The sequence below is a fragment of the Schistocerca gregaria genome, chromosome 1 (assembly GCF_023897955.1).
Source record: "Schistocerca gregaria isolate iqSchGreg1 chromosome 1, iqSchGreg1.2, whole genome shotgun sequence".
Classification (NCBI taxonomy): domain Eukaryota; kingdom Metazoa; phylum Arthropoda; class Insecta; order Orthoptera; family Acrididae; genus Schistocerca; species Schistocerca gregaria.
The window spans coordinates 744270769-744282386 of NC_064920.1; the positions used below are offsets into that span (position 1 = coordinate 744270769).

The window sequence follows — 11618 nt, forward strand, 5'->3', positions numbered from 1 at the left end:
AGCACATGTACTCATGTGATACTCCAGGTAAATGCCTGTCAGCCACTACTCTGCCCACAGTACTCAGGAACATACGTTGTCCTCTTACGTGGCACAAAGACATTCTCCCTGTGGCTCCACTGCACCACCCTTAGGCCTCCATCGATCACCTGAAGTTGGCATAGACACTCAACTTTCTGAGACATCAAGATCGAGGTGGTACCAAGCAACAGTGATAGTGCTTCACCCAATACTGCTGGTTTGAATGATGGCCCATGGGACACCAGGGTGGGTACTGTCTCACTGTTCACCCACCCGATCAAGCTGACAGAGCCATCAATGATGTCAGCCACCCTGCCCCCAATGCCATACATTTCCCCAGCCACCGCACCCGAGTCATCTGGCAAAAAATCATGTCCCTGGCACTAAGGGTCATTCACCACCATTGCAGTGCTGATGCATGCCCATGTAGCATTCGTGACCCAGCCTCCCAGCAAGGGATACCTGCAGTGGATGCCCATGACACCAACACAGGACAGTGCACAGTATACCATCCACAGGGGGGACGGAGGGGGGGGGGGGGGCACTGTGCATCACATTCTGGCATGCTACTATCCTCTCACCAAACCCTGTCACTGCACCACACCACACCCCACTGTGCCGGCAAACTGATGTACAATAGCACGCAACGCCAAGGCTGGTGGTGTGGCGTCATGTCACCTGAGCACCAGGCTCACCATAGAATAAAGCAAGGCCTACTGTGCACTCCATCACCATGCCTGTTGCTGCAGCATATGTTGGCCTCATTGACTCCATGCTGCAGCCAGCTGAGGACCATGACATGTGTCATCACCTCTGTCTCACCAACTGTCTTGCTGCCACAGCCGATGGCACCTCCTGCCAACAACATACCACCACCACCCAGCACAGGGACCACAGCCAATATTGCCGCCACCACTGCTGTTGCTGATTACAACCCCCCCCCCCCCCCCTACCACCTGTGCCCCCCTCCCCACTGGATGAGAAATGTCTGGTGATGCGATACAGTGCATGCTCATTTGCCACCCATCTGCTTCGGCAGATGACACATACTGGCCACAAGAGAAATGTACCAAAGTGGTGGAATCTCTGTCATCCACTGCCTTGTGGTAGCCTTGTGGTTTTTGTGGAGAGAAGCATGGGACAGAAAGAGCTCCTGACATCTCCCTGCCGAACAGTTGATATAACTTACACAAGTGAGCTAGTGTTTCGTAGTGAGTGTCTTTTGTGCAGTGTGGATCTGAAGACAGGATTTGCCATGACGTGCAGTGGTGATTTCCAGGACATGTACATTTGCAGAGAAGGTGATGCCAGTGAGTCTGTATCAAATGCTTCACCTCAACAGTGACTGCAGGATCTGCTGAAACCTTGCTGAGTGCCAGTGGCAGAGCGTTAGAATTCTGTTTATACAGACCAGTTTTAGATTGATATTTTTCACGCCACTGTTTCATGAGATTTGTAAACTACTTCCACATAACAGAATTTTCAGTGACGATTGTATGAGAGCACATAGTGTGCCACATGCTGCTTGATTGCTGTAGTCTTTCACATGTGTGCCTGCAAGTTTTCTTTTCCTGTATTTGCTAGGTGTGGAACAGCTGTGTATAGTTTCTGATGTTTAAAATTCATACTTGACACTTGCTGAAACCTTTAGTTCTGTGAGGCTACTGTGCGCTACATGAATTATTTTCACCGTGTCCATTTTTATTGCTATGTCATTTGGACTGTGTTAATAATGTCCCATATTAATTTTTATGTAATTGTGTTCTGTTCCAATAAAGGAGCTGAAAAATTAAAAGTACTTTCCTGTCCAGTTCACCCTTTATTTTCCATTAACACCTATATATACTAGTGTACCATAGAGCCACGTGTGAAAGGTTAGGGAGTAAAGTATTCCTCACACTGACAAAATAAATCTTGGGTGAACAGCCTGGTATGAGAGTGCATAGGACACAATATTTCAGCAATCAACCACATTGCCATCATCAGGTGCGCTGATGTACTGACCAGCGGTGAATATCATCAATGGCACACTAGACTACAACAGCCCAGTAAGTCGGTAATCACTGAGCATTGCCTGTCGGAACTCCACAGCATGGATTATGACCAAACCAAAGTCCTGACATAGACTTACAAATACTGGGACTGTGCCATCAAAGAGGCCATAGAGACTAGAGTAAGGGAGCCACAACTAAATCGTGACAGCGGTTACATCCTTAGCAAGGCGTGGCAACTCATGATCACCCAGATTAAGAAGAAAAAGGATATTTCCCAGGGTGTACCAATTTTGGGGGAGGGGGGAAGAATCCCAAGAGCAGTGCCGGCAACCCTCCTAAATGAGAAGACCTAAGACGCAGCGCCCAGACGGCGGGAAAATGGATGCTGTACCTGGACTACGCATGGGGTGCAGACTGCACCGACTCATAGGAAGTGCCTGAGGGAGGAGTGGGATTGCCCTATATATACCTGGTGCTGGCCCACTGCAGGTCAGTAAATCAGTGCACCTGATGATGGGAACGTGGTCGATTGCCGAAATATTGTGTCCTTTGCGCACTCATACCAGGCTGTTCACCTGAGATTTATTTCATCATAAAATACACCTAGTGAAATTGAAGAATCACATTCCCCACACTGATATATGTGTATAATGTTGAAGTAATTATGATAAACATCAGTATGAAGAGATTGGCACTAGCCATAATTCATTGCTAGTTTGCTTGATGAATTAACCAGACTTTCTACTGAGTTCCAGAGAGCCTTCATGTGTCTAACATTGTACCTGTTACCACTTGGACCTTGCAAGCAGCAGAGGCAAAGCCTTCTGGCTCTGTCTTATTATCATTTATGATCACCTCTCTAAACTGCTCATTAGAAATATGAAATAACCTTTTGGCCATTTGCCATGTAAAAGGTTTTGTATCACACAGATCCAGAACTGAGCATGATCTTTGAGCCACTGTCAAGAGATCATTGGTGCCAGATCTGATTTCTCTGTGGATTACATGAGCAGCGACAGGGGAGGGAAAGCTATATGATGCATTTGTGACATCAACTGAACAGTTGCCACTAAAACTCCCAGCATCCTTTTAAGTAAGGTAGAATATTGTGATGTCATAAAAAATTCTCTGAAATAGTTGAATCAAATGGTATCAGTAGGCAAGTCCTGTATTAAGTAATCAGTCTTTATTTGTATAGTGATCACAGATGATACAAACATTGCCAATAGAAAATCAAATGTAGATTTATACAGAGCTGCTAATGTACATTGATAAGTTGTTACCCAAGTCATTGATATTCAACATTTACAAAAAAACACCAATTGTGTGCATTTCAAGATCTGAAAGAATATGAAGACTTGCAATAGAATGAGATAACAGCATTCTTGAGATTAAAATGTAATAATAAATTTAGTTAGAAGGTACATACAAAAGAACTGCTTAAACTTCTAAATAAATCAAAGATTATGCTAAATTATTGGGATCATAACTCAATAACAAATTCAGTTGAGAGGGGACTATTACAGACTTCCTAAATCACTTAAACAAACCTTTATGTTCAATGTGGGTGTTGTTAGACTTATGTAATGTAAAAGTGACATATTTTGCTTATTGTCACTCCATAATATCATATTGGTATCATATTTTGAGGGGACTCATCAAGTCAAGCAAAACTGTTTGTGAGAAACATGTTCAAAGAATGGAGTATAATTTCTATTGTTTCTCAGCATATTTATTCTTTACTAACATTTGTCATAAGTAATAGATATTTTATTAACAACGAAAAGTCAGTTTACTGAAGCAGTACCAGGACTAAACACAATCCTCATAAGGGCTTAAGGTCACTCTTTTCATCCAGAAAGTTGTACATCCTTGAGGAACACATTCTTTTCAATAACTGGCAAGAAACCATAAACAGTTTAGAGCTATTTCTGGGCCAACTTCTACTCCACTTATGAATTTTTTAGCAAAACCATCAGCTGTACTTATTATTAACTGTATCGCACAAAATGATACTACACACATCAAAAAAAGTTTTGCATCACCACAGTTCCAAGAGTTACGGAACCTGTACAGAAAATTGGAATAGAGATCAACATAAACATCATTTCTGCCCTTTTTATTGCTCAAGAAAACCACACATTCCACGTTGTGAGTTAATGAGCATTTTGGTCTCAATTAAGAACATGGCTGAAAGAGACAGCCTTCGAGGAATTGTGAAACAAACCCTGCCGTTCAGGACAGTGTGCTACAAATCGTGAAGTTTCGCCATGAGATGGGGAAATTCACAGTCACCTATTGTGCTGAATGAGGCCAGGCTGATCAGGCCTAAGTGCTGTAGCATGCAAGTGAGACAGATAAGAACATACATCATAGGGAAACTCTGTAGGAGCTGCCTGTGTCCAGGGAGGTGTAGCAGTGTTAAATATGGCAGGCCTAAGATCGGCCATAAAGGGAAACACTTATGAAAACTATTTAATTCTGTAGCAATTCAGGGAATGAAGCCACAGTAATTTTAATATACCATCTTTCTTAAATTTTCATGGTGATCCCAATAAAACTTGAATATTTATCATATCTATAATAGTTTAGGAATTACTGTTAAAGTGAAATTAACATGTTTTGCAACAAAGACCTGAATGCTAAAATCTGAGTGCTTTGGTCGATCTTAACAATCAACATTTCATATAATAGTGCATCATTAAAATGACATATCAACTCTATAACTTTATTTGTTTAAAAACTATAATAAATTTATATTATCAGTATTTTCAGTTAAGCACTAGATCATCATCTCCTCCACACAAAACACACTGAATGATGACAGCATGACACCTCATTGAATCATTAGGTAATAGAATATTTGTTGTAATGTTTAGTGCATAATAGTTACTTTTGTTCTTTATTATTTATCAGAGAGCACATTGGTGCAAGGCTACTGGCTGAGACATTCAAAGTTAAGAAGGAAATTGTATTGATTTTATGTAAAAGAATTTAATGTTTATTATGTAATGGATATTATTGTTACCTTAGTTAGAATGTGTAAGTGGTCAAGCTTTGATTATTTAAATATGTTAAAATGTAAAATAATGTAGAATAATCTGCAGCCAATCAGATGGACAGCTTCTGAGAAGGGAACTGCACTAGTCAGTTGAGTGACAATGTTCAGCACGCGGGAGATGCAGCCAGAGATGGGCAGAGGGACAGTATGGCTGGAGACACCAAAGTGGACAGTTCTGGTCTAGACACCAAAGGAACAGTTTGGATTGGGACGCAAAAGCAGTCAGTCGGTCTTTAGGTAGCTAGGAAGTGAAATGACTTAGAAAATTTCACGTTGTGTGATATCGTGGGACTTAGTCTCTGAGTGGTGAGCAGCCGTGCACCTGGTGTCAACTCTAAATTTTTGTGTAGATTACAAGGTGGAGTATTGGGCTTGTATTTTGCGATGAGATTGTAAGTGACTGAACTGTGTCAAATGGATATGCAGTTGAGTGTAACAGTAACTCTAAATACGACCACTTTTATTATTAGTTTTCTTTCTGAATAAACATTATTCTAACCAAATAGCAACTGTGTGGCCTACATCGTTTATGGGTCATTAATTTAGCATCTGATATGATTATTACTGTTATTATATGTTGTATTAACTTTTTGATGAAGAGGAACCCCATGTGAGCCCAAACATCTTTGGGATGTTAGCTTGCAATGTTGTACCACCATACAGTGAGACCTTCAGAGGTAGTGGTCCAGATTGCTTTACACACCGGTACCTGTAATACTCAACAGCACATCCTCATGCAATGATACATGCCTGTATTCATCGTGGCATTCTATCCACAAGTTCATCAAGGCATTGTTGGTCCAGATTGTCCCACTTCTCAACGGAAGTTCAGTGTAGAGTGGTTGGTGTGTCACATCGTCCATAAACAGCCCTTTTTATTATATCCCAGGCATGGTCAATAGGGTTCAAGTCTGGAGAACATGCTGGCCACTTTAGTTGAGCGATGTTGTTATCCTGAAGGAAGTTATTCACTAGATGTGCACAATGGGGGAGCAATTTGCCATCCACAAAGACGAATGCCTCACCTATATGCTGCCAAAATGGTTGCATTATTGGTCAGAGAATGGCATTCACGTATCATACAGCCATTACAGTGCCTTCTATGACCATCAGCAGCATACATCGGCCCCACATAGCGTCACCCCAAAACATCAGGGAACCTCCACATAGCTGAACATGCTGGACAGTGTGTCTAAGGCATTCAGCCTGACCAGGTTGCCTCCAAACATTTCTCTGACGATTGTTTGGTTTGAAGGCATATGCGATACCCATCGGTAAAGCAAACTTGATGCCAATCCTGAGTGGCCCATTCGGCATGTTGTTGACCCCATCTGTACAGTGCTGCATGGTGTTGTGGTTGCAAGATGGACCTCACCATGGACACCGGGAGTGAAGTTGCACATCACGCAGCCTATTGTGCACAGTTTGAGTCATAACACGATGTCCTGGGGCTGCACGAAAAGCATTATTCAACATGGTGGCATTGCTGTCAGGGTTCCTCCAAGCCACTGTAGGTAGCGGTCAGCTGCTGCAGTAGTAGCTTGGGTGGCCTGAGCGAGGCAGTGCCTCTGAATCTCCTCCATGTCAGAACAACATTGCTTTGGTTCACTCTTGAGATGCCTGGATGCTTACCTTGTTGAGAGCCCTTCCTGGCACAAAGTAGCAATGTGGACATGATCTAACTGTGGTATCGACCATCTAGGCATAACTATAGACAACACAAGCCATGTACCTCCTTCTTGGTGGAATGACTGGAACTGATTGGTTGTCAGATCCCATCCGCCTATTAGGCCCTGCTCATGCATGGTTCTTTACATCATTGGGCAGGTTTGGTGACATCTCTGAACCATCAAAGGGACTGTGGCTGTGATGCAATATCCACGGTCAACATCTGTCTTCAAGAGTTCTGGGAACCAGGGTGATGCAAAACTTTTTTTTTATGTGTGTATGTAATATCTAACTTCAATACAACTTCAATGCAGTAATGCAAATCAGTATAAGTAAGCCTTGAAAATTGTTTTTGGTTTTGATAGTGCTTAGCTACAACAAAACTGGTATTATCCAGTGCACTTCAATATTTATACATTTAAATATTTGTAGTCTGCTTCTTAATTAAGATTTAAAAGAAACATCTGTAAAATATTTGACTTTACATATTGCTGTGGACCACCTCACTTAGAATCTGTGAAAGGAACTTCATCAAATACAGTTACTCTGCAGATATGTACTACATATTTTTGGTTTTAACAGATTCCACAGCCTAGAAAATGTCATCTCTATTGGTCTACAGAACAAATAGTACATATAGTGTAATTCAATATAATCCAAGTGTTTGTGATGAGCATGCTCTCTCAATGACCTCAGGTCTTTGCCATATCTGCTTCTGAAAGTTACAAATGAGGCTAACTTTTGGAAGTACAAAAAATACTAAAGCAATTGAAAGTACTAAATAGTAAAATAATGAATTGCTATTCACATCTAGTAAAGGAAATTAAGCACAAAGCATAAACAAAGTACTAACTCTGCTGCAGTTGTCCTCCCTGTAACTCATGCCTCCTGCCTGAGGACTAGCTAGCATCCTGCATGTGTTTCTATCAGCAACACTGTGAACTTTACCTCCTGAAGATGCAGTGACGTGTCCATGTACATTCACACTTAAATACCATATTCGAGTTCTTGAGTTGAAACTTCTGGACTGAGAGGCAATGGTCTATGTATAAAATTTCCACCTAATGTTTTGTCTCCATCTGCGGGAGACATCTTCTGAATGTCTCCCACATCATCCAGTTACTGCGACTGAGGCTCCAGGTACTCTCACATGTATAGAGTGCATAGAGGGCACCACCATTTGTCACGCAATGCCGAAGGTATGCCTATCTTTGGAGGGCGTCATCATTCTCGATTAAGAGTAATTGATTGTCCAACTTTAAAACTAAAGTTTTAAAGTTGGACAAAATATGGATGTTGATGTTGTGCCAGCAGATGGAGATAAAACATTAGGTGGAAATTTTAAACATCGACCACGGCCTCTCAGTCCGGAAATTTCAACTGAAGATAACACCAGACGTGAAAGCCTACATTGTATGTATTCAAGTTGTTAATGCTTTCATGTGGAATAAAGTTGTGTTCAGCCTGCTAGTAATGTTGTACTTACATCTACATTCAGTAGAAGGTAAGTATAAATAGCTCCTAAAACACTTAAACACATTACCATATTTGCTTGAATCTAAGCCGCATTCGAATCTAAGCCGCACCTGAAAAATGAGACTCGAAATAAAAGGAAAAAAATTTTCAGAATCTAAACCGCACGTGAAATTTGAGACACGAAATTCAAGGGGAGAGAAAAGTTTTAGGCCGCACCTCCAAATCAAAACAAAGTTGGTCCATTGTAATATGAGACACAATTTAGGTCGAATGAATGACAATACAGATACAGTAGTTTGGTTCGAGTCATAAGCTTAGCAGTTAAGCTTTACCAGGCAGCCATTGCTATGCGTCAGGTGCTCCATCTGTATGGGTCCCTTCCTTTTCAAGTGCTTCGTCTGATTTGAATCGATTGCTTATTTTGCTTTGATCTGATAAGTGTCATTATGTTTGTTACAGGTGTTTACGTCACTCTAAGCAGAAAATGCATTACTGTACTGTATCATGCATTGTTTGTTGCATTCTGATACTGCATGTTTATGGCCTGTCGCCGCTCGCAGCATGGCTTGCTTTCGTGCGTGTTACCGCCGCTTACAATTAAACAAAAGAGAGAGGAATTGTCTCATTAGCGAAACAATGGCAAGAGACTGCTGTTTGTTGTTACTTATACTGCTGCTTTCTTTGATGATGATCAACAAGAACCAAATAATAGACTTAGTATGATAGAACATGTTCTGAACGAGAGTTAGGCGAAAATGTTTCTCCGTTTGAACATCTTTGTGGCCGCTTCTTTAGTACATCAAATTCTGCGCAGAAATTAGAGTCATCTTAGAATTGAAAATCTGGTCAGTTGCCGTGATTCATTTCTGACTGTATCACTATTAGGCATAAGTATAATATGAATATAAACATGACACGATATGTATATTCTTCCGCGTTTGCTGTTGTCTCACTCTAGTTTCGTAGTTTATTAGGCAAACAGGATTTAAATGAGATAGCAGCAAACACGAAAGAATACATGGCAAAATGTTGATATTCGTATTATTCTCATGGTGAAGAGAATACTGCATGTGGTTCACATTTCATCAGGTTCCTATTAGCAACCATCTCTTCTCACAGGTAGGAAAAAATTCAGAAAGTAGAGTTGGCCATATTGACAAATGTCCCAGTCTTGCCAGTCAGATTTCGTAGTACATTGAAATTCTGCTACATTCGAAGATGAACAATACGGAATTTGTATTTACTTCGTTCGATAATGTATAAAAATGCAGTGGTCGAAACTCAGGGCGGAGAAAAAAAGCTCGTCTTCCACATTCTTTTTAAAATTTATTTACTGATGCAGAGGTTTTGGCGCCACTATTTATCTTTGTGCTTACAAAGCATGCCTGTGTCGCTAATCGACGGCAGAAGTTAGTTGTGGCGGCACCTACCAACATTTTTCAGAACTTCCCCTTGCTTTGCACTTGATTCTAAGCCGCAGGCGGCTATTGGGATTACAAAAACTGGAATAAAAGTGCGGCTTAGATTCGAGTAAATATGGTAGGCTAGTTTTGTTCCATAGTCAGATGTTGTTTATCCTTCAATAGAATATGGTGTAAGATGTCCAGAGTTCATGTTCACAGCCTTCCTTTCATAAAATTGCCAAAAATATCCATTGTGAACACTCAGCCTTTGATCCCCACTCTCTGCCACCCACCCTCTCCCTTTCACCAGAGCTAACACTTATGAACTTGTTTATTACAACATAATATTCATTTTGAAAGAAGAGTGAGTTGGCTTCATCGCTGATCATCATCTAAAACAGTATTCTACAATAAGATTTTTTGATGTTATTGTTACAACTTTTTGATAGGAGCAAGCTCTGATGATGAAGGCAAGCAGATTAACATGGACACAGAATTAAAAAAAAAAATGTTTTACAAAATCTTATTAAAGCAATTGCCATTTTATAGAATGGAAATGACGAATTTGCATCATTATTGTCTTTGTTTTTATACTGGCTCTTCTATGCTTACAATAGGATTTCTAACAATAGCCACTTGTAAATTCACGAACAGAAGAATAACATTCAAGCATTGTGGCAAAATCCTGAGTTTCTATTTCCTTGCCGATTCCTCATCATCAGTTTCTAGAACTGGGAAGTGACAGTGATGTATATCTTTCCTCAAGACTGTTGAACTGCTGGTTTGCTATCATCCTTATTTAATTTACTGTTCTCCCATGACTTAATAATTCAGAGTTATAATTCTTAATTGGCTCTTTGGAACAACTTTATCCCACATACAAGGAAAAGATAAATTATTCTCCTCTGGAGATTATCCTGAAAATTCTGGAAATACAGGTGTTCTATACTTTTTGGTAGTATGTATAGTCTCAGTCTAAGTTGGTTGCACTGGTTTCCAAATGTTTTTTCCTTGTTGGTAGCACTGTTACAAGAATTCCCCTCTTTGGTCATGGTAAAGTAGTGTAACGACAATCTTGCCTGTAGAGATTAATTTCAACCTTAAAATTCAAATAAGTATCAGTTTCTTTATGTTAAGTAGTATAAAATTACATTGCCCCTTTAATAAAGCTTAATTTCTGTTTACTTTCTTATATCATTTGGAAATTATGCTTGGTGTTGCAATACATGTTACCTAGGACAACTTTGTCTTGGCACAAAGTTGCTCCAGTTTCACTTAAATATGCCTACATAATTGTTCTATACAGTATCTTACATGAATGGTGCAAAACACAAATGGAGAAAAATTTAAGATCTGTCTAAGGAAGCATTTCCAAGATAGCTTAAAAAATAGTGACTCTTCAAGGCAAAGAAGAAAACATGGTTTCAGGTTTTAGAAGTTTTAAGGCAAATGCAGTTCTGAAAAGGCTGTCAGATGTTGAAAGGTCTGTGAAAGTTGAATGTGTCAGTGAATCATTTCTTAAAGCAGCAATTGGCAAGAGAGCAGCGTCTGCACATGTTGTAAGAAGAAAAAGATAATTAATAAATGTGAGGCCTGAAAAATGAGTCATCCCTGCAGACTTGGAAGTGCAAATGCTTGGATCACCTGCAAATGAGAAGGAGAGAAAAAATTACTGGTGTATAACCTCTTCTACTGACAAGTCTGACTTCACTGTTGATTACTCTACAAGTGATGAACTGGAGTGTGGACAGGAGGACAGTAACACTTATAAAAACCCTGCTTAAAAAGATAATGTATCATGGAACAAAAACCTGAAAGAAAATAACTATATTGTTGTCAGTTATAATGTGCCGAGAAAGTTAGAGTGTCATGCCTGGAGGAAAATATGAAGTTTTGGAACAAGCCAGCTGAAAGAAAAGAAGATGTAATTACCTATAATCTTTTGGACATAAAAATAAGGAAAAATGAGCCCTGAGCAATTAGGAGAGGATATTA

General features: G+C 40.2%; 1 protein-coding gene across 1 annotated transcript in view; it reads right to left on the reverse strand.

Annotated features, from left to right (window-relative positions):
- LOC126267564 (methyl farnesoate epoxidase-like) overlaps window positions 1–11618 on the reverse strand; it is a 137292-nt gene that overhangs the window by 92924 nt on the left and 32750 nt on the right. The gene's annotated exons all lie outside the window — the stretch shown is intronic.